Source organism: Capsicum annuum, chromosome 5, assembly GCF_002878395.1.
Source record: "Capsicum annuum cultivar UCD-10X-F1 chromosome 5, UCD10Xv1.1, whole genome shotgun sequence".
Lineage (NCBI taxonomy): Eukaryota > Viridiplantae > Streptophyta > Magnoliopsida > Solanales > Solanaceae > Capsicum > Capsicum annuum.
Genome location: NC_061115.1, coordinates 201,494,086 through 201,518,109, shown reverse-complemented (window position 1 = coordinate 201,518,109; position 24,024 = coordinate 201,494,086). Strand labels below are relative to the sequence as shown.

General features: G+C 36.3%; 2 non-coding genes and 1 pseudogene across 2 annotated transcripts; all 3 read left to right on the top strand.

Annotated features, from left to right (window-relative positions):
• The first annotated feature begins 13,765 nt into the window (after nt 1–13,765).
• Nucleotides 13,766–13,925, top strand: LOC124899166. The gene has a single exon (XR_007056297.1). It is a non-coding gene; the product is annotated as a U1 spliceosomal RNA (small nuclear RNA).
• Nucleotides 13,926–14,847: 922 nt separating this feature from the next.
• LOC124899082 lies at nt 14,848–15,008 on the top strand. The gene has a single exon (XR_007056220.1). It is a non-coding gene; the product is annotated as a U1 spliceosomal RNA (small nuclear RNA).
• A 1,113-nt stretch (nt 15,009–16,121) lies between these two features.
• On the top strand, nt 16,122–17,803 carry LOC107872030 (annotated as a pseudogene).
• Nucleotides 17,804–24,024: the final 6,221 nt, after the last annotated feature.

Below are 24,024 nucleotides of genomic sequence, written 5' to 3'. Positions count from 1 at the left end.
ACTTTTGGGCACAAGAACGAAAGAGAGTTCTTGTTGAAAACCCCCACATACCTTGAATGATGAACTTTAGATCGATACTTATTTTTGAGATGTTAATCGTGCCTTTGAATGATGGTTCTTGGAGTTCTTGAACTAGGAACTTGGAATCTTGAATAAATTTGCAGAATTAATGGTGAACTTTGGAGGTTCTTGAAGTTGGATGTAGGAGCTTAGGGTTTTCGTTTTGAGGGAATTTGATGAAATATAACATATAATGCTTCTAATAGGCTTTAATATAGGGTTTGGACGGATTTTGGGTGAGGGGGAATGACCAAAATGCCCCTAAAAATCAAATAATTCTTGAATCTGTCCTTTGGTGGACTGTTTTGATAGTCTGAAGTAGATCAACCATAACATTTTACTCCACTATCCAAATTGGATGAAACCAATTTCATTAGAAAGAGGACTCTCATATATTTCCATTGATATATAGTATCTCACCCAGATCATTGTGTATGAGGAGTTATGATCATTTGAAATTGACCCAAAAATTTAATTTTGGTAGGCTGAATTAGATCAACCATAACCTTTTGCTCCGATAGACAAATTAGATGAAACCAATTTCATTGGAAAGAGGACTCGCAGAGCTTTCCGTTGATATATAGTAAATCACCCAAATCATTATGTACAAGGATTATGATCGATTAAAGTTGGAGAAAAAATACACCAGGCCTCAGTACTTTTTCCTGCACGTTTTACTGTTCACTACTATTCACGGTTCGATCGGAATGTTCATAACTCATCGCTCGGGTGTCCATTTTGGATGATCCACATATCGTTGGAAATATTATTTGATACTCTACGTAATGGTGGGTCATAATCTAAGACATTTCGCACGGAAAATTTATAATTCATTCTAGAAGATAAAACCCAACATCTTTACGCACAAAATTTCAACGAAAAATTTCTTGGGTTATTATAGTAGTATAGGGATCGGAGCGATAGGCCTAATCCCAGAGCCCATTACTGACCTCAATGGGGGTGCGGGGGCGAAGCCTCCATGGTATTCGCCCCCGCAGTATGGACCCTTCCTACCGCCACACTTAGGTTTTACATTGGGCGGTGCCTAAGTAAACATAGGTAGTAAGATGTGTGATGCCCAAGCCTAATTAGGTAATTCATTATGCACCGCCCAGTACTTAGCATAAGCCCGCTACCTTATTTAGGCATTACATTGGGCGGTGCCTAAAGAAGGTTATGCAACAAGATGTGCGGCGCACATGTGCACTTAGGCTATGCTCTTTGAGACACACACTTATGCTTAGGCAATAAAATGTGTGGTTCCCAACACACCGCATACCCTCACTGATTCACTTAGGCGACACATTAGGCAGCGCTCAACTCCCCTTTTGCGATACTTTGTGCGGCGCCTGCTTTAGTTTAGGCAATAACTTATGAACCGCCTAACATACTGCACATGCTCACTGTTTCACTTAGGTAAAGCATTAGGAAACACAAAATTACACATAGGCCATCCATTAGGCGATGCAAATCACTTCAACTTCAACTAAATCCCCAAATTTTCTCTTCTTTCACCACAAAACCGTGCCTTCAACATACTCTTTGTCCCACAAGATTCTTCAAAACTTTCAAAACCCAAGAATAACCACTCTCTTTCTTCAATATTTAATCTTCAAGGTAAGTTTTTCTTTTCTTAATCCTTAAGTGTTGTAACTTTATGTTGTAGTTGTTAATTGGTTTCTGATTATGGATTAAATTCTTGCCATGGCTATGTCAAAGAGAGGTTTTGAGCATCTGGGGAAGATAAACATCATTGTTGTAGTAGACACCATTGTTGTAGTACTTTGAGCTTTTGCATATGACTGAATTGTTCATGACTAACGTAGTTTAGTTGTGTGGCCATTATTTTACAACTTACTTGATGGAACATGGTGTTTGTTAAATCGTGTGAAAGTGATGGTGTTTTGTTTATATTGATATGTTGAATCTCTAAGTCATAACTTTGTTCAAAAATTATTTCATTGAAGTAAAATTGATGGAATTGAAGTGAGTGAATTGTATTGTGACTAATGTTGGTGCACCATGTCAAAGTATATATCGGTGATGTCTGAGTACCCGATAATAACACTTAATTGGTTTATACTAACAAATTAAGTGTGGTGTGGTGACTTTACCACCTTCATCTTAATTGTAGTTAGTTTCATTATGTGTGGCTGACGTGGATGATGTGATGAATACAGGAAAATGACTCCGATGATGATCTCTATGTAGGTGGCATGACTTCTAATGTGGATGAAGAGTACTACTAGCTAGTATCTTTATCTTGTTATTTGCACTGGGGACAATGCTTAGCTTAAGTGTGGGGTGGTTGGTTACTTTGCTACTTGTTTTGTAATAAAATAGGACCTTCTCCTTAGTATATTTCTATGATAGGATTAGTTATTTTGTTTATTTTGTTCCTTGTTAGATGTTTATTTGATTTAGTCATAATTAGTTGCTTTTCTCGATAATGTATGGATGGCGATTGTCTTAAGAGAAAATTAGTCATTTACTTGCATGTAACTATTCTTGTGGATCACATGACATTATAACATAAGTATGTGATAGATCATTACGTTTGAAACACCTAGGCTCTAGTTGTGACTCTTGTTGTGATTGTTGGTTTTATTTAAATTCATTTAATTATTGGGTCGAGAATCTATAATGCTCCTAATTGAGTTGACCATATTCCATAAGTGTGTAAGACTATTGTATATTCCTTATTACAACTGATGCTAGAACTTTCCTGGTATATGTGTAAAGCAAAATAAAGATTGTGAGTTTAGGAGATGATTTAGGCATTTCTTTGACAGCCATTGTTTATGCCTTCTTTTGACCCACCTTTGCACATTATCTTAGCTATCCCCATTGAGCCTTTAGCATGTTCTTTTGTTTGCCTCATAAGTAGCCTAACCCGTTCTTTAATAGACCATAATTTGATCCAAAAACTCCTAAGCACTTTAATGTAAAATCAATTTGAGTTAAAGTTTGACAATAAGAAGAAAAAGGTGAAATTGATGCCCCAAAGTCTAGTTATTGGCGTATGCAATTGATGTGGTTGGGACTCGCAAAAATTGTTGAAAAAGTTCCAAATTTTATCCCGAACATGTTACAATGAACTTGTTTTGGCCCTGGTCTTTCTTGGACATTGTGCACCTCAACTAAGGCGAATCACTTAAGTTGAGGGTGGTTATCATAAGGGTACGTAACGTGAAATGGGTGCAAAAAATTTTTTTTGAAAGGGTTACATACTCTCACCATAGTGTTATTAATTGAGTTTAATGGGTTGGGGTGAAAAGCAAATTTGTGAAGATAGCAGAAGTGGAAAATGGTTGTTAGAGATTGGTCTTAATTGTATAATGTAGTGTCTTAAAGCGCTTAGGTAAGATAGTCACTATTTCTGGCCAAAATAGTTCCTATCCATCCCTTAGCTTGCATTACAACCCGTAAAAGACCTATTTGATCCTAATCTTAGCATTCTGATATTAGTGGATCACTACGCTAAGGGTAAGCATATGGTCATCAGTTGTAATTTAAAAATTCTTTGTGAGAGTGAGCGTAATTTGATTCTTATATCCATATTGTTAGAAATTGCATGATTGTGAGTGATTATATATAATTTTCTTGTTGTGAGGGTGCATGGTTGATGAAGGTTGGGTAATTTATATGATTTATTTGCTTAAATGGTATTAATAAATTTGCAAACTTAATGAGTCTATTCTTGAGGGTAAGTTGTCTCTAGTAATGATCCATGAATTTACTTCTTGTTCATAATTATTGTGTAAGGCTATTTGAGCATCTTGTTTTTCCTTCATGGGTGTTAAGACTTGTGTAGTATGCATAAATGGATAAGTTATTCGAGGAAGAACAAAGCTTTAAGTGTGAGGTGGTGATCCTGAGTGTATTTATACGCCTAAGCACCATAACTTACCCATATTTCAGCTAAGTTTGGAGAACAAAGTGCCTAGCTTCTTATGTTTTTACTCTACTTCTATGTAATTGAGCTAACCGATGTGATTAGCATGATTTTAGGTATTAATGAGGTAGCTGGAGAGATAATGGGACTATGGAATGAGGATGGCATATGACACAAGAGAGAGTAGTAGTCTGGATCAAATGTGGTGCCTAAAAACTATGTCCAAGACTAATTTGTCATTTAGAGTTAGTCTAGGGACTTAGAAGAAAATTATGAGGGAAAAGTTATTAAATCTACTTGATGCTGAAAAGTCACATATTATTCATTATTCTGTATTTTTTTGTATTAAGGGTGGCGGCTTAGCACTGAGGGGAAAAATATGCAACTTCACCTTCTCCACCAAAATTAGGTATACTTTTTGGTATGATGAATATTTCTATTGTGATTTTTGTTTTACTCATGAGTAGCTAAGTTTATTAGTTAGGGTTATGGAAGCCTTGTAACATACAATCTATTACTTTGGATTTTTGAATTCATCATGTATTGATCTGCTTATATCATACTCTCTTCATTTATTATGAATTCTCGTGGTTGCAAACATAGAGGATGTGCCTTAAAACTCAACTTGTTCGATAGAAAGGTTGAGGTTCGAAAAAGAGAGTAGTGACAAGAAAATAGAATTTTCAACCCCTATTTCATATGTTAATGCTTTAATAGGATTAACTACTTGGAGATTTCGTATTGTTTTTGTAAACACTTTTGATTCGAGAGAACTAAAGTGAATTAGTCCTTGCTGTTGAGAAACACTAGGATTATGTTATCAAGTACAATATGTTTCTCTGTAAGCATGATACATGTATGAATTAGTAAAATCCATAGTTAGAAAGCATTGAAAACTACAAGGTGGACATAACCCTAGCTTTCTATTTCTCTTAATTTGAATAATACTACACATATTTCATCTTGTTAAACTGAAACCATTAATTTGTGAACTGAATCAAATCCCCCGTTTTGTTTTATGGAAACAAATGATTAAAAGTCAACTAATCTGCATATAACTTAATTAACACCATATTCCCTGTGGGGTTCGACACCAACCTAGGTGGGTTATATATTTGACAACAACCACTTATGCTCTTGTAAAAGAGTTGTAATTTTGGCGTATCAGTGTTTTGAATGAGGATGAAGACAAGGATCAAGATGGAGAGGAAGCTGAGGATCAAAATAAAGATGTTGGCCGAGACTTGTTGTTATTGAGCCCTCAGATTCTTCATGTTTTGGTGGACTGTTTTGACTTGTTTTTATGACTTGTTTTGCGGGCTATTTTGAGTAGGTTTCTTTGAAATGGCCAATTGAACTAGGTGAAGTTGTGAATTTGTGGACAAATTCCTCTTAATATGGAGAGGATGATAGGGGAATAATCGCGGATATGGATTTATGAGAGTGCTTGTTGGACCCGAGCTTTGGTGTATGCAATTGAAGTGTAAAAGAGGCCCAAATGCACCAAAAATCAGTCCATAACTTACACTTGACGGGCACCCACTATTTGAAGGACCTTTTTGTCATTTTAACTTATATTTTCTAATACCTATAAAAGGAACATTATAGGGTTTCTTTAGTTAGTTTTCGAGAATGTTGTAATTCATAAGACACAAAGAACGCCAAGTCCTCTCTCCTTTGAGACAAATCAAAACTAGGACAAAAAACTAGTGTGGATTCACTAGTGATTGTATTTGCTTGGAAACGTCGGTGCTTGTGGGGTGGAATCCGATCTAGTGCCACGTAGGAAATAGGTGAATTGTTGTGTGTAGTGTTAAGGGTCCAAGAGTGGAATAAGCTCTTGGTTTCTTAGGATTATGCCTTCATATAGTCTATCTATCTATCCCTTTTTTAGTGTAATCTTTTGTTGTTGTTTCTTGTGCTGTTGAAATCGTTCGTTATTGTTATTGTTATCTTATTGTTCATATCGTGTAGCTACTATTTTTGTGTTGTTACTCCTTGTCTTGATATTGGTACATTTCTTGTTTGTATCGTATCACCCTACTCAAGAAGAAGAGCAACAATCTGAACCTTTGAGGAGATTAGAAAGGCAAAGGATAGATTTATCCAAGTACCTTTCCTTAGAGTATGTCCTCGTCAATAATGAGGGGGAACAAGAAATTCTAAAGAAGGTGTTGGTCCATCCAAAAAAGAACAAGCAAATGAAATCCATGCAAGAAGAGATGGAATCTCTGCAAAAAATGGCACGTACAAGCTGGTTGAACTTCCAAAAGGTAAAAGATCTCTTAAGTGCAAGTGGCTTTTTAAACTCAAGAAAGATGGAAATGACAAGTTGGTCAATTTTATAAAGCTCAATTGGTGGTAAAAGGTTTTGAACAGAAGAAAGATATTTATTTTAATGAAATTTTCTCGTCTGTTGTCAAAATAACTTCTATTCAAACCATTCTAAACTTAACATCTAACCTAGATCTTGAAGTAGAGTAGTTGGATGTGAAAACTGTATTTCTTCATGGAGATTTGGAAGAAGAGATCTATATGGAATGGCCAAAAGGATTTGAAGTAGCTGGAAAGAAACACATGGTTTATAAATTGAATAAGAGTCTTTATGTATTGAAGCAGGCACCAAGGTAGTGGTACAAGAAGTTTAACTCATTCATGCAAAGTCAAACTTACAAAAAGACTTATTCTAACCCATGTGAATACTTCAAAAGATTTTCTGACAACAATTTTATCATTTTGTTGTTGTATGTGGATGAGATGTTGATTATAAGACAGGACAAGGAGCTGATTGTCAAGTTGAAGGGAGATTGTCCAAGTCATTTGACATGAAGGACTTGAGCCAAGAACAAAAAATTCTAGGGATAAAGATTGTTCGAGAATGAACAAGCAGAAAGTTTTGGCTATCTTAGGAGATGTATTGAACTTGTACTCGAACGCTTCAACATAAAGAGTGCTAAAGTTATTAGCACACTGCTTGCTGGTCATCTAAAGTTAAGCAAGAAGATGTGTCCTACAACAAAGGAGGAGAAAGGGAAAATGGCCAATATTCCTTATTCTTCAGTAGTTGGGAGTTTAATGTATGCAGTGGTATGTACCAGACTGGATATTGCTCATATAGTTGTTGTTGTTAGCAAGTTCCTTGAAAATCATAGAAAAGGACACTGGGAAGTAGTCAAGTGGATACTTAGGTACTTTAGAGGTGCCGTAGGAGATTATTTGTGCTTTGAAGGATCTGATCCAATCTTTAAGGGCTATATAGATGTTGATATGGCGGGTGACCTTGATAACAGAAAATCTTCTACAGGATTTTTTTTTATATTTTTAGAGGGATCTATATCATGGTAGTCAAAGTTGTACAAGTGCATCAAATTATCTATAACTGAAGCAGAGTACATTGTAGCCACTGAAGCTGGAAAGGAGATGGTATAGCTCAAGCAGTTCCTTCAAGAACTTGGGTTGCAGCAAAATGGAGTACGTTGTCTATTATGACAGTCAAAGTGTAATAGACTTGAGCAAGAACTCCATGTACCATGCAAGAACAAAACACATTGATATGAGTTACCATTGGATTTGTGAACAAATGAAGAACGATTATTCTATGTTAAGAAAATTCACACCAGTGAAAATCCCGCAGATATGTTGACAAAAATGGTACCAAAAGACAAGTTCAAATTGTGCAAAGAACTTATCGGCATGAGATCTCTCTAAGAAGACAAGAATAACTCCTTCAGGTACGTGGGACTGGAGTGGGAGATTTGGATGGTACTATCCCATGTCACAAAGTCTTTGGTAGCAAAAGTTGATAAAAAGGTAATGGCTGCAAAAGTTGAACAAATGAAGGTTTTGTAGTTGGGCCATCAATGTGTTCATGGTAACATTTTGAAATGTTACCTTTAGTGATGTCATTGATGACATCGATGGAGATAAACTTTTGCCAATAAAAGGAGATGATGAACTCCTTTTTTTGACACACCAACAACAAAGTGAAAAAAGTAGAGTGAGGCATCACAGAGAGTTTAGTCTGTAAGAAAAAATAGAGAGTGTGAGCGATATTGTAGTGAGGTGGAAAAATCAAGAGAGAGATATTTCTTTTGAGTGTGTAGTGGTCTTTGGAGTATTTTACTCAGACTACAAGTGTAAAATTCCTTACTATAGTGATATCAGTTGCTTCTCTCAGCCCATGGTTGTTTTCCTTACTGGGTTTTCATGTAAAAATCTTGGTGTCATTGTTGCTATTATTATTCTTGTTGATTAACCGTATTATTGTTGTCATATTTATTGCTTTATTACCGCAATATTATTCTTGTGGTGGGGTTTACCCTAACAATATTGAAAACTTATAATGGTTGAGGAAGTAACTAGCTCCTATACTATTGGGTTTTCTATTGTTTACACTTTTTTATACCTCTCTTTCTATTCAAAGATCCAATCCTGCTACTTAAGTTGGTGATATTGTTTTTCTGTGCCTTTAGTCGCTGCAGATTTATGGGACTTATGCCGCACTAAAAAATTTATTTTCTTTCAGAGACAAATTAAAACTCAATATGGAATGATGGGTACGATGAATGTATACAAAAGTGATCCTCAAGTAATAAAGTGTCAATAGTAATGTAAATGGCGAAAACATCCATATAATGAATGTACTAATATTGAGGACCAAAATATGAGTGTCTATGAAAAACAACTTAATTTTGGAAGCCGACTCTAGTTCTTTAGAACAACCTATAATCGAATTAAAAATCAATTAGTCACTCTTTTTCACAAATAAACAAATTTTACAAGAACTAGAAAATATGTATAATAGTAACCTAATACATATGTGTGTGTTGAAGAAATTTATGTGTTTCGTATATTTTGGATATGTCCTCTATTCCATAGGTGTGTTCTAATGGTTCAATAAAGTTGGATTGAGCACCATGGGTTTTTAGTTCAAATCCCAATAGAGACAAACACTGAGTGATTTCTTCCCATTTGTTCCAGCCTCGGTGGACAAAGTTACCAGGCACTTGCTATCAATGGGAGGTGGTAGGTATACCGTGTAATTAGTCTAGGTGCATGTAAGATGGACAGAACACTATGGTTATCAAGAAAAAAAAAAGATTGATGTGGCAGTTGCTGTAATAGTCAGTATACACCAAGAACCAGAGGCCTTTTGCTCGCGTTCAATCAAATACATTGCTTCCAACTCTGACCATGTATACAAATAATATATATACAATAACATACCCAGTGTAATCTCACAAATGAGGACTTGGAGGCTCAAGTACAGTATATTAAAGAAAGTATGAAAACTCAAGTCTCTCAATTCGTATCATCAATACATGTCTACATGTAACTGCTAATTTACAATGAGGGGGATTAGTAATAAATATGATGCTTGAGGCATTTGAAACTCTTCTTTCTTTATTTACCCATTTTGCACAATGATCTATGAATGTATGATTATCCATCATAAAGTTCAATGATGACATATCTTTGTATATTAATGATCCAGTCTCCAATATATTTACTCCATATTTCCACATCTTCAAGTGAATGAGACAAAAGACAAGCAAGGAGGTGCTATAAAAAAGGCCAAGGACTTATTCATCCATTGTGAATATCAATGTTGTTGTAACTGCAGGTTGGATGTGTGGTATAAGAATGATGATCAGGAGATTGAGGAGCTCGATTTAGAGTTTGGTCTTTAGGTTATTAAGGGATCAATATCTTTAAGCTCTAAGTCAAGCTCCCCGGTCTCTGATCATCATTCTTCCCCCACACATTCAATATGCAATTACAGTAACATTATTGGCACTCTCAATGGATGAATGAGTTGATTCTGTAGGCCTAGCAGCCAATCAACTGCGCTTGTTATCCCCTAACCAATTGAGCCCCTATCAATCCAAAGTAATATAACTTTTGTGTCCCTCTTTAACAAAGCTAATGATTTGAAAATTTATACCAGAAGAGCTTGCTAGATGAGCTTGCTGAATTCAAAAGATATAACTTTATCCGTGAGATATCCTTAAAAATAGTGTCATTGACACACCTCAAACTGTTAGATGATGTTGTTTTAATGTGTTGGAGGCGGATATAGCATGTTTGCTAGGGCCGGTTCAAATAAATCCAAAAAAAAATTTCAACAGAAGGTGTATATCTACATAACAATTTCTAAAATTTTTACAGATAGTAAACCTTGAATCTGCAATTTCAAAAAGTTACAATAGATTCAATGATTATTAAAAGTTGAAATCATCAAATTTAAATTCTAAATCGACCTCTGTATGTTATAGGAACTTACTTATACTAATTAATATGTGATATAACTGTTATTTTCCTTTTACGGGTACAAGAATCTGTATTAATACAACAACAACTTCATAACAAGTTCATGTATGAACAAGAACAGTTTTGAAGTTTTTTAATACCTTCTACACAAGATTATTACTATTCTATCCAAGAAGTGTGTTAGATATCAGAAAATAGATGAAACAAAAATTTTAGACCAAGTCCCCCGAGTTTACGGAGTGTCCTTAAGGAATAATTCCCCTCACTATACCCTAGATTATGAAATTTTCTTCCCAGGATAAAATGATCTTCAATCCAATTATAACGGTACCTCAAATAAATGGATTCCACGAACGCACTCAATGATTTGAATAATCACATTGAATATTTTTAAGAGAAGAAGAGTTTTTTAATCTAAATTTTCATATATCAAACCTGTGGATCAAAGCAGGTTTATATAGCCATAACATGCCTCTTCTGAAAAGTGGCAATGGTTCACTTTAGAGGTGTGCCTTTTCTGAAAATTCATGTCGGTTCATCCAAAGACTGTGTCTTTTAGAACAGACATACCTTTTCACGTGAAATAGTGTGTCATTTTGTTGAAGGGTTGCGTCCCTTTCGAAACAACACTTTATTTCTGCATGGCATTTCAAAATAATGCACCAGTTAAACAAATAGTGCATCAGTTCACTGCATCTGTTACTGCATGCATGTATAAATGGAGTATCAAACACTGTTTTGAACTAAATTTCCTTAATTCTATCAAATAAACTTTGTCCAAAAGATAGATCTCATTGATCGATCATTTGACAAATCCAAATCCAAATTTAATTCAGAAGACGAAGCCAAAGCCGAGCCGAGCGAGTGACAACGACGGCATGAGGCATCTCTTATTTCTTGCCTCACTTAGCATGTTGAAATGTGTTTCACAATATAAACACTTTAAAGCTTCTTTCTCCCACCAATGTGGGAGAATTTTAGTAAGCTTTCCTATTTTGAGCACACTTTCCATTTTGGTGTAAACTAAATTTTCTCTTCCACTTAATTCCCTCCATTTTCCATTCAAACACACACATAGAACCCAACAATCCCCCACATGAATGGGGAATGGCTATTTCTCAAAAAACTTTATGGACAAGTATGTGATCATCAAGTAAAGACTGATTGCATCTGGATAAGTAATTTTCCTTTGAACTTTCTGTAGTGAACATGCATCGGATGCACTCGGCTAATTTGATATCTTTAAACCGTTGATCTTTAATGTACGCCTAGACAACACATGTCACACAACCATCCTTTTACCGTTTATTGTTCTCATGATTTTTTATTTTTAGCCATGAACATGTCCCGATTTCATGAGAGCTTAGAGAATAGGCTTTTACTAACATTCTCCTTGAAGCGGCGTCCACTTCGCCCTCACATAGGTGATTTCTAAACGTTCAATCCTATAGATTAAACTATTTGGTAAAATCTTCCAAATTTAGATAATCATTAAAATACTTTTCACCTTAAGTTTTATCCTAGTTTACGATCTACATCATGAGAATGGGTTGGGTAATTGACAATGTTTAACCTGTCAAACACAAATTTGTTTGATCTCCTTGAACCTAGCTCTTGGTATCTCCAGTCTACTAGGTAGAGTTACCACTATGATGACTTGTCCTAGGCCTTAAACCCATTCCATTAGATGTCCTTTCCACTCTTTCTCTAGATAGGCCTTTTGTAAGTGGATCCGACATATTATATTTTGACATTACATGGTCAACAGTGATAATTCCACTAGAGAGAAGTTCTCTAATGGTATTATTTCTCCTTCGTATGTGACAAGATTTACCATTGTACATCATGCTCCCTGCCCTACCTATTGCCGCTTGGTTGTCACTGTGTATGCATATTGGTGCCACTGTCTTGGGCCAATAAGGAATATCTTTTAAGAAATTTTATAATATGTCGGATCCACTTACATAAAACTCACTGCCATAAATCATAAAACTCAAGCAAGTAAGAAGAATTTGAACTTTTATTGATTTCAACATTCATTACATTCATCTTATAAAGGCCCTCGGTGAGATAGTCTTTTCCTACATACATTTCTCCTTTGTAAATTATAATTTTTCCAAAAACGGTTACACATTTGAATCCGTTCTTGTCTAGAAATGAAACAGAAATTAAATTCCTACGTAACTCCGGAACATACAAGATATTGTTGAGTGTCAAGACCTTTCCTAAAGTCATTTTCAAGCATATTTTTCCTGTTCCTTCTACCTTAGTAGTAGCGGAGTTAGCCATGTAGATCATTTCTTCTACTTGAGCTGGAGCGAATGATGAATCCACCACTCGCGAGGATTCCCCACCAAGTTGCATTCTTAGAACATAGCACACAGATCATCACATTCTTTGTTGGATTCAATCATGTTTGCTTAATCCTATTTCTTGCCTTTCTTCGGGGCACGACAGTCCGTGGACTTGTGGCTAATCTTGCCACAATTGTAGCATTTTTCCTTGAATTTCTTCTTGGGTTGATTGCTTCCTTGTTCAACTTTCTTCCTTTTCTTAGAATTGTTTTGGTCATCTTCCACAATATGTGCTCCATTAATTGCAGAATTCTCTTTTGACCTTCTCTCGGCATCTTTATTATCCTCTTCAATACGCAGTCGGAACAATAAGATCTTCGACATCTCGTTGTGTTTATGCTTTAAGTAGTTTTTGAAGTCTTTCCACATTGGTGGTAACTTATTAATTATCGCTGCTACTTGGAAAGAATCATTCACAATCAAACGTACAAAACAGTTTATGTGAGTATTAAGAACCTTTAGTACATTATAGCAGAATTGATTGGCACGACCTTACTTGTACAATATCCGTACCATGGTATCATTGAGTTCTAAGGAGACCAGAAACCAAATTCGGTGGATGAACCGCGACCATGGGATAAGAGCCTGATTAACAGCATCCATGGCCTTTCAGGGGTCATGGAGCCATTGAGGATCATTCTCAACTACCCTTCATTTCTTTCGCTCTATCACCTGACTATAACTAAGCGAACAAGCATATTACATTTTTCACTCAAATCAGCAGCTCATATACATTGCAGTAATCATGGAACAGCTTACACTATTTTACATCTATCGCATCAGGATGCAGTGTCTCCTAATAATACCTTGAAACATTACAATTCAAAATGGCCATCATTCATAAACTACATTCTTATATTTGACCAGGTAGATGAGTTTCTCTTCTGCGACATTCTTGTCCATCTTCTATATGCTATTCAAAAACTTAGTGCCTTCTCATATGTTATTTCTCTAGCTTTGTTAATGTTGTTACACTCAGTTAAGCCAAGAAACAGGACCCAGTGAACAAATTTTCAATATTTTTTTATCATCTCTTCTTTTGTTTGAGAAATAGAAAGATTCATAATGAAGACGCAAGTTTGGATATGAGCTTTCCAATTGACAATGATATGAAGGTCAAAGGACTAATAGTCCCACATCGTCAAGTGAAGAAGATAGAATAGTAGTAGGTGGACGTCAGAGAAACTTACTTACGTGGACGGGGTCAATGGGAGATCAAAAAGGCCAATGGCCTAGGCTGGTGACAGCCATTGCACTCCAGAAGTGTGCCTGCCTAAGGCAGTCCAAGTGGCTGAGCCTACGTCATAATTTGTGACAGCGGGGGCCTTTATTTGTGCGGCCCCTACCCAACTATAAGTATAATTATTTATCATCTCATTGATTACTTTCTTAGCACACGATCTCAATTGTATATCCAATTACTTGGAAATTATGGAATTTCTACAGCAACTAATGATTAAAAAAGGGAATGTTTATTCAAATAAACAATAAGATAGTTGTTGCCTTCTTTTTTTTTTTGGGTGGGGTGGGGGTGGGGGAGGGGGTGGGGGTGTAATAGTGTTACCCACTCACAGAAAACTGAAAAACAATTGAATTGTCCTTCCTTTTTTTCTCATCGCTTGCCACATGAATAAATTAGACAGCCTGAATAATCTTTATAATACAATGCAGCAACATGAATTGGCACGACCTAACTTGAACAGGATCTGTTCTATAGGCTCGTACCACCTTATCCTTGAGTTCTAAAATTTTACGGATGAACCGTCCCATGAGACTAGAGCGTGATTAACAACCTCCATGGCCTTCGAGTCATGGTTCCATAGATGATCGTTCTCAGCCTGGTTGCTGGGCTTGAGATGGTACTCTCAAATCTTTTGGCTTATCTGAAAGTTCAAAGTTGACATTTGTTGTGTGACTATCAACTACCGTTTATGCTCAGTATTTAGAATAAGTAGATTGAGTTTTTTCCATCTCACAAGCTCGAGCTTCATGTTATTACTAACCGTGCTTTGAGTTTCTTTCTTTCTAATAGTTCCAAACAGATTAAAAGAAGATTGCCATTCTCTATTTTTTTTAACTCACTTCTTCTTATAATACAGATAGAGAGATTCACAAGGAAGATGCATCGTCTGTATAAGTGTTTGTGTGCAAAGATTAAAAGACATAGCAAATGTGAAGAATGATGACTTACTCCCACATCGCTAAGTGAAGAAGACAGAAGAGTAATGAGGAGATACTATAAAAATGGGCCAAGGACCACCAAGAAACATACTTACCTGGACGGGGTCAATGGGCGATCAAGAAGGTCCATGGCCTAGGATGGTGACCTCCATTGCACTTTGGAGGGGTGCCTGCCTAAGGTCGATCCAAGTGGTCGAGCCTACGTCATAATTTGTGGCAGCGGGGGCCTGCGTTCGCGCAGCCCCTACCCAATACAAAGTCCAATTGTTTTCTAATCTCTCAATTACTCTTAACACCTACATTCTTAAAAGTTTATATCAATTCCAGTTACAAATCACCTTGTTCTACTCATGAGTTAGTTTTCAAAATAGAAACTTTTAAATGCATTATTTCATAATTCATGATCTGTTTTATAGACTCATAATACCTTATCCTTGAGTTCTTAGGAGATAGGAAACCAGGTCTAGTAGAACTGTGGGGATGAGACTAGAGCGTGCTGAATAGACCATCATCTCCTGCCCGCAGGGTGATGGAGTAAAAGCGGATCACTCTCAACCTAGTTCGTCGGGCTTGAGATGGTCTGTCTGATAAATTCCTTAATTCTTTTCTTCTTTTGCAGGTACTATTTGTTCTTATATGTTTTTCCAATTAGGAAATGCTATTCTTGTAATGTTATTTTCTGAATTGTGGTCTATTTAATTTGAGAGATTTACTAGCTTGTTTAAAGGAACGTGATCTAGTTATTCTCAACATGGTCATATGTATCTACTATTATTTCAAAATTCAACAAACTATTCATCTAGTGTTTGAATTTCGACTGCTAGATCAAACACGTGTAATGATTTTACTTGATAGACTGAGGTGGCGGTCATTGTAACAGTTAGTGTACACTCAGAACCATGCGCCTTTTCCAGTGCGTCCAATCAAAACATTGCTTACAACTCTGACCATGTATATACAACAATAACATACTCCCTCTAATCTCACAAGGTGTGGGGAGGGTAGTGTGTACGTTGCCTTATCCCTACTTTGAGGAGATAGAGAGATTGTTTTCAATAGACCCTCAGCTCAAGTGAAGCATATCGAATCAGATATGAAAACTCAAAGCTCTCAATTCTCATCATCAATACATTTGTGCTTGTAACTATTACATTGACGGGGATTAATAATTAATGTGATACTAATTGAGACATTTAAACCTCTACCATCTCCATTTACCCATTTTGCAGACTGATCCCGTTAAGCAATTAATGCATGATTATCGATCAAAAAATTCACCGCGGAGATATCCTTGTATCCTCTGTAGTTTGGCTGTTAGACTTCGCCCCTAATTTTGATTGTTGGAATGTCGGGAAAGGAAGATGCCTCAGCTGGTGGAGCTGATGGCTCTCAGGAGCCATGCCAACTTGCAAATAGAGGGAGAATATACTGGTGGTCAGCATCTTGGTTGTCTTCGAGGACTTCACTGCCTTGGCCTAATCCAGATATCGAAAAAGTTGGGTTGGATCCAAATGGAGGTAATAGTTCGCATGGTAGGAGGCCTTTATTTAGCCCCTAGGTCGACACAGAGTTTTAAGGCTAGGCCGCATCTTCCACCGTTGCAGCCATTGGCAATTGGATATTGGAGAGTGGCCACTTCCTTCTACCCCTAGTGGGAGGGATACGAATAGCAACAGTGAAAGGCTTAAGCTGGATCTGTCGAACATACATAAAAATCCAGAGATTAATGGTGGGCTTGTGAGAAGAGAAAAAGATTACTTTCTTCGATAAAGAGTGTTCAAAGGTGGCTGAACAGGTCTTTCTTGGCAGGGATGCAGTTGCAAAAGATAAGGATATACTAAAGCAAAATGGGATTACTCATGTTCTTAATACTGTGTGGGGTTTTTTTGCCCTGAATATTTCAAGTCTGATTTCGTATACCAGACTTTATGGTTCCAGGATAACCCGACAGAAGATATTACTAGCGTTCTCTATGATGTTTTTGACTACTTTGAAGATGTCAGGGAGCAACATGGAAGGGTTTTTTTACATTGCTACCGAGGGGTCTCTCGGTCAACCTCATTGGTTATCGCTTATCTTATGTGGAGAGAAGGTAAAAGTTTTGACGATGCATTTGAGTATGTAAAGGCAGCAAAGGGTATCGCAGATCCAAATATTGGTTTTGCTTGTCAGTTGTTACAATGTCAAAAAAGGGTTCATGCTTTTCCTTTGAGCCCAGGTTCATTATTAAGGATGTATAGAGTCACACCTCATTCACCATACGATCCTTTGCATCTCACTCCCAAAATATAACATGATCCTTCTCCGTCGGCAATAGATTCCAGAGGTGCATTTATTATACATATAACCTCATCAATATATGTTTGGATTGGTAAAAAAAGTGAAGCAATCATGGAAAGAGATGCCAGGGGGACTGTTTGCCAGATTGTTCGTTATGAGAAAGTGCAGGGACCGATCATAACAGTTATGGAAAGCGATGAAACTTTGTACTTCTGGGACGCGTTCTCCAATTTCCTGCCATTGATGGACAAATTAAAGAATGAAGGGGATTCTGTTGAGTCGTCAAGTAAGGTTTGTCCAGGGGAAAGAAAGGTGGATATGTACAATATAGACTTTGAGATTTTCCATAAAGCTACTTCGGGTGGCTTTGTGCCTCCAGTGGCCTCCATTTGCATCATGTGAGACTGAACATGAAACCCACCTTCCAGTTAGAGAAAGTTCGTGGAGCATGCTAAGGCGAAAGTTTGTTTCGGGGAATATGAAGGATTTTGTCTTTTCATCAAAGTCAGGTATCTCTGGAGTCTATCCTGATTCTATGTTTATAACAATAGACAATTTTGCAAACCACTACACTCTTCCTGTATGTTGTCTTCATCGTCTTCATGCTCATAATCTCCATCTACAGTATCGTTATCTTCAACATAATCTTTATCTTCTTAATCAGCAGCCTCATCACCTCCTTAACTCTCTTGTGACCCCACCTCGTCTGATTCAAGCATCAATTCAAAATGTCTTTCCGATTCTCCAGTTGTGTTACCTTTAGTTATCTCTTATGCAGATTTAACTTCTTCAACTCCATCTAACTCCAGTGCATCTGTGCTCCCTTCCAAGGTTTCTCCACAGTCCATATCTAAAACTTCAAAGTATATAGATGTCAACTTCGCTTCCCAGACTTCCTCACAATTAGCTCCTGGTCTATCTAAAAAGTTTCCCCTTTCACAATTGCTACAGATGTTCTTCGTCAAATGGTTCTGCCAATTGAGACTAACATTAAGGTATATCACTATTTCATACACTTTTCGCTGTTCTTTCTTTGCTAGTTCTAAGTTCTTGCCGCTACTGCCCCTATATATTTTTCATCTTTGTTTTTTCTAAGCTGTTCATAGTTTTTGGTATTATGGGTTCTATGTTTCAGCTGTAACATTACAAAAAAAAAAAAAAAAAATGGAAAAAAAATGAAATTTATTATGTAGTATGTGGTTATGATCAGGAAAATGCTCTTCATGCTTCACCTTTGAGCTTCTCTTGGTTTTAGTAAATTTAGCACAAAATATATTTTCTCGTGTGATACCTGATCTGGTTTTTGGAATATTTTGCTGTCGTTGTTCTGGCCCGACACCACTGTTATAAAAAACTGCTTTGCACTCTGTTAGATATTTTAAAATAAATTAAATGATATTTTAATTTTTTTTGAGACCAAGTAAATATTTGATAAATTAAATGATATTTTAATTTACTTTGAGACCAAGTAAATATTTAATGCTCAATTTAACATGTGCAAAGTTAGTACTTAGAAACCAAGAATTATTTTTGTATGGAGACCAAGCATTATTTCTTTATCCCAAAGAAATAATTATGCATGTGCTGATGATATTATGCTCACCACTCCTATAAATAGGCATATACCATTTCCAGCAAAGATCAACCAACACTTACCAACCAACACATTCTCTTTTCATTACTCTTATCATTTTCTGAAGTTTCTTACCTTAATTATATTCTATCCAATCATCTTTTAATTAGGCATTTAACTTATTGGTTTATAATTAATTTTGCTGTATTCTCTGATTAATTAAGGAAGATTTATATAATTCTTGATATCCTCTAATTAATTAGGAAAGTGCTTATTTAATACTGGGGGAACATTTCACTTTATGAAAATAGTTTCTTAATTAGGACAGTGCCTAGCATGACTCAAGTATTTCATATGTTGCTTAAAATATTATTATTATTATTATTATTATCATCATCATCATCATCATTACTATTATTATTATTGTTTTAATTGTTATTATTATTGTAACTTGTGATACTATTATAAAAAAAGTATTATTATTACTGCAATTTATTTATTTTCACAATTGATAGTGATATTTATTATTGTTTCCCAACACACTCATCGTCAGTTAAATTTTTGGACCATATATAGCACTGGATTCAATCTGAAGCTTGATGTGCTTTTGGTTGATGGCTTAAACGATAGCATACAGTAATTCATGTATTGGAGCTTCCTTATAGTTTCTCTAGGTTAAAGTGGATTGCACTAATTCAAATAGAGCGTTTTGCCATGTTCAGAAAATTTAGATATTGAAACTGCAAGTTATGTGCGTGGAAAAGCCGAAAACGCTAATGTAACATGTCTATACAATTCAGTCTTCTATATATTTATCACGATCCGAGTCGAGGTCCTGACCGTGATGAGCATTCCGAACCATGAAGGGTCGGGCGCCCTTCTCTATCTGGCAATCATGCACTACGGCCATACAACGTAAGGAAATGCGTAAAAGTTTATCATGCGGAAAATGGTCAATATTATAATTCAAATGAATAATTCAAAATAAAATCCATAAACTTCTAACATCTAACATCAGTTTGTGAAATCTCTAATACATCAAAACCAGTATCTGTCACACCCCTTTTTAAAACAAAAAGATTCAATCCAAGTTTGAAAGGGCTTTTATTATTAAGTGACAAAAATGAAAATTTGTTTAGAAAAGAATTCTTTTTACAATCAAACACAGAGTCTCCACTTGACATAAATGGGTGTGCCAAGTCACCTTTGGAAATCTTTTTTTCAAAACGGTTTTACTCTTTAAAACTGGTTTGTGAACAGAGATTCTGGTTAAGGAATTTTGTTGACCGAGGGGAAGGTGTTAGTCACCCCTCGATCCCGTGGTTCGACCACGATCGCTTCGTGGTGTATATCAGCTAGCATGACACTATGAATGTATAAACCAACAAACACATAAACACGAAACAAGCAATCAAACAAAACAAAATCAAAAAAAATCTAAAAATATAGTGTCCAGTCTAATTTATTACAGACCCAAAATAAAAAGGTACTAAATCTAAGCCTACACTAACCTACACTAATCCTAAACTACGCTCCACCTGATCTCTCGGGTCTTGATCACATACCTTCTTCGAAGACATGATACATTGGGGCATTTCCTGGTGAATAAATGCAATTTCCTTTGGGGCATTCCCCGACCAAATGAATGCATTTCTTTCAATGCGATAAAACAAAATCATTCAATAAAATATCAACAATCCATAATCTCTAAGATTTGCCTATCCAAAACTTAAGATTTTCCTATCAATCCTTGGCCTAAACATGATACTATCGTGGTTAACCAAAATCGATGACTATTTCAATTTAAACAATCAATATTCGCCTTTTATCAAATATTCAATTCTCATCCCAATTTCAATCCCAATCACATGATGAATTAGTATTAATATGAAATCAAAACAATCAAAGTCATAATCATGATAATCAAAATTGCTCAAACACATTGTCAAAAGATATCACCAACTACATTATATTAAGATGAAATAGAAAGAGACAGAGTTAAAATTGAAGCTCAATTGACGATTTCAAATACCGAGCTACTCCATTAGAAAATAGTACTGCATCCGAAAAACGCCAATTCGAACCTCAATCACGAACTCCCAGACCACATATTTGACGCTGACCACTTGATGTTCAACAATGACCACACTGGTAGTCGATGTTTTGATCCTTTTAACTATGATGGTACTATTTCCGGCAGCTCTCGCTTCAGAGGCAACAATAGTTGATCGGAGTGGGATTTTAGGTCATTTTCCGATATATCTCTTCGACAAAAATGGGTCGGGCTTTGGGGGGTGGGGTTTGACAGGGATTACCAATGTCGGACCTATAGCGACTAAATCCGGCGAAAGACAGCCATTTCCGACGAAAGTCGCCGGAAAAAATGAGTTTTCCGATTTGTTATTCTCCTTTCTTCTCCCCCTATAGCTCACTGTCTATCTCTCGCCCCTTCTCGCCTCTCTCACGCTCAAATTCCCCCAAATCCCTGTTATCCTCCTCCTATGCTACAGATTCTTTGTTGTTCAGTTATGTGTGCGCGTATTCCGGTGAAGCTTTTTCCCGGTGATGGTGTATGAATGTGCAGTCAAATGTGTGCTACTGTGATGCGTGCATTGTGAAGAAGAAAAGAAAAATGGAGTGTGCGTTACGTTAAGAAGACGGTGGCTGTGTAATTCAGTGAAGGCGAGTGGAGTTCTGTGTGTCTTTTTGGTTACTGTGATAGTGCCATTGTGTCCAATTTCCCTTTAATGTGTATATGGGTTATATGCATATGTGGCTGTGTATGTGTATATGTTAAAAGGGAAAACAAAAGTGACTTTAGAGGGGTTAGGGGGTATCCGGGTTGGAGTAGGATAGTGGTTAGGATTAGGTGTAAAAATTAGTTAGGATAAGGAAATATTAGGGATTAGGGATTTAATTCATTAGGATTTGTTGTATTTGTTTTCTTGCGTAAAAAGTGTAGAACGGGTGAGGGTGTATGATAAAGTGAGGGTAAATGGGTAAAAGCACACTATCGGAAGGGACAAAATTACGTGTCTACATCATGCCCCTTTTTGGATGTAAACACAAAGTGTTTTCATGCAAAGAAGTAGACAACGAGACAAAATTTTAATCCGACCATTATTCAAAGGAAGAAACAGAAGGAGGAAGGACAACCGAGTTAGAGAGTCGAGTAAAGTCCCGTTGAGGTTCCAGCCCGCGGCTCTGTCATTACATCAAAAATGAAAACTACAAGCTAAAAGGATAAATGAAATTACAAAAGTCCTATCTATACAGCTTCCCCTGACTCTCGTCTTACTATTTTATCACCCTATTCTGTAAGCGGACTCCTAACTTGCAATTTCTTTACGCTATTCTCCAGGCGGGCTCCTAATTTGCAATTTCTACAACTTGTTGCTTGGTTTTTAATTTCTTCACCCTGTTCTCCAAGCGGGCTCTTGACTTGCTATTTTTCAATCTGTTGACTTTCAATTTCTTCACCTTGTTGCTTGACTTTTCATTTATTCGGCCTATTCTTCGGGCAGACTCATGAAGTCACATCAAAACTAGAAAGAAAATTATCCCAAACAAATGTTATTATAAAGAGAGATTCCATTTGCCAAAAATGTAAAGTTCTAAAAACAAGAATTAAATATTTTTCCCCAGTTTAACATCAGAGGATTTTTGTGACAGTCACATCATAACTACTAGAAAAACACGAACAAAGAAATGCATCTTCTATGGGTTAATTGGAATGATTCAACTAGAAAGTGCACTTTTTAAGAGTCAAAGGGAATGACTTGACTAGAAAGTACATTTTCTAGGAATCAAGGGGAATGACTCGACTAGGAAGTACATCCTCTAAGAATCAAGGGGACTGACTCAGCCAGAAAGTACATCTTCTAGGAATCAAGGGGACTGACTCGACTAAGAAGTACATCTTCTAGGAATCAAGATGAATGACTCAACTAGGAAGTACATCTTATAGGAATTAAGGGGAATGACTCAACCAGGAAGTATATCTTCTAGGAATCAAGGGGACTAACTCGACTAGGAAGTATATCTTCTAGGAATCAAGGGTAATGACTCGACCAGGAAGTACATCTTCTAGGAATCAAGGGGAATGACTTGACTAGGAAGTACATCTTCTAGAAATTAAGGGGACTGACTCGACTAGGAGATATATATTCTAGGAATCAAGACTTAAGTTAGGAAGTACATCATCTAACAAGTAAAATTCGAATTACCCAATCAAGGAAGTGCAACTCCTTACAAATGTCACTTGAATTACCCAGACAAGAAATGTGTCTCCTTACAAATGCCACTTGAATTACCCAAGAAAATGCGTCTCCTTACAAATGTCGCATAATTATCTAGACAAGGAAATTTATCTCTTTACAAATGTCACTTAAATTATCCAGACAAGAAAATACGTTTTCTTAAAAATGGTGCTTAAATTATCCAAACAAGGAAATGTGTCTCCTTACAAATTCCGTTTGAATTATCCAAACAAGGAAATGTGTCTCCTTATAAATACTTCTTAAATTATCCAGACAAGGAAATGTGTCTCCTTATAAATACTGCTTAAATTATCCATACAAGGAAATGCATCTCCTTACAAATGTCATTTGAATTACCCAAATAAGGAAATGCGTCTCCTTATGAATACTGCTTAAATTATCCAGACAAGGAAATACGTCTCCTTACAAATGTCACTTGAATTACCCAAATAAGAAAGTGTGTCTTCTTATAAATGCCACTTGAATTACCCAGACAAGAAAGTGCATCTGCTTATAAATATTGCTTGAATTACCCAAACAAGAAAGTTAGTCTCCTTACAAATGCCACTTGAATTACCCAACCAAGGAAGTGTCTCTCCTAGAAATATTGAATTAAAAGTTTTACCATGGTTTTGTTACCAAATCTGTGCAGCAACATTGCCCCCTTACATTTGTAGATGTGATAAATTACGGCCTTTGATGTTTAGGTTTTGAAGTCCTTGATTTAAAGGTAACATGTACCTATTTCATCAAAGAAAACTTGTGATTTTAAAACATGATGGCTGGTTTATGGCTTTGGCTTTTGAGGCAATTGCTCTTGCACTGATCATATTCAATCTTGCTTCCAACCATTAATATATGTCATTGACTTGCTGCATCATTGATCCAAACTCAGATTATTAAGAGTGACTCTGAACAAAACATAACATCTCCTCTTTGTCATGCTCTTCAGATAAACTCTTTGAACCTTGGTATTTTTATGAGTTCCCAGATTTGTCTGTTCACAAAACTTTCTGCATACCTTATTTCAATTCACAATCATGTCTCTTTCACGCGCTAGACTTTCTGTCTTGCTTTGTGCAATCGAATAAGTTGGTAGCAAGTTTTGAAATCTTTTCTCACTTGTTTTGACATATACTTGACTCAAAGACA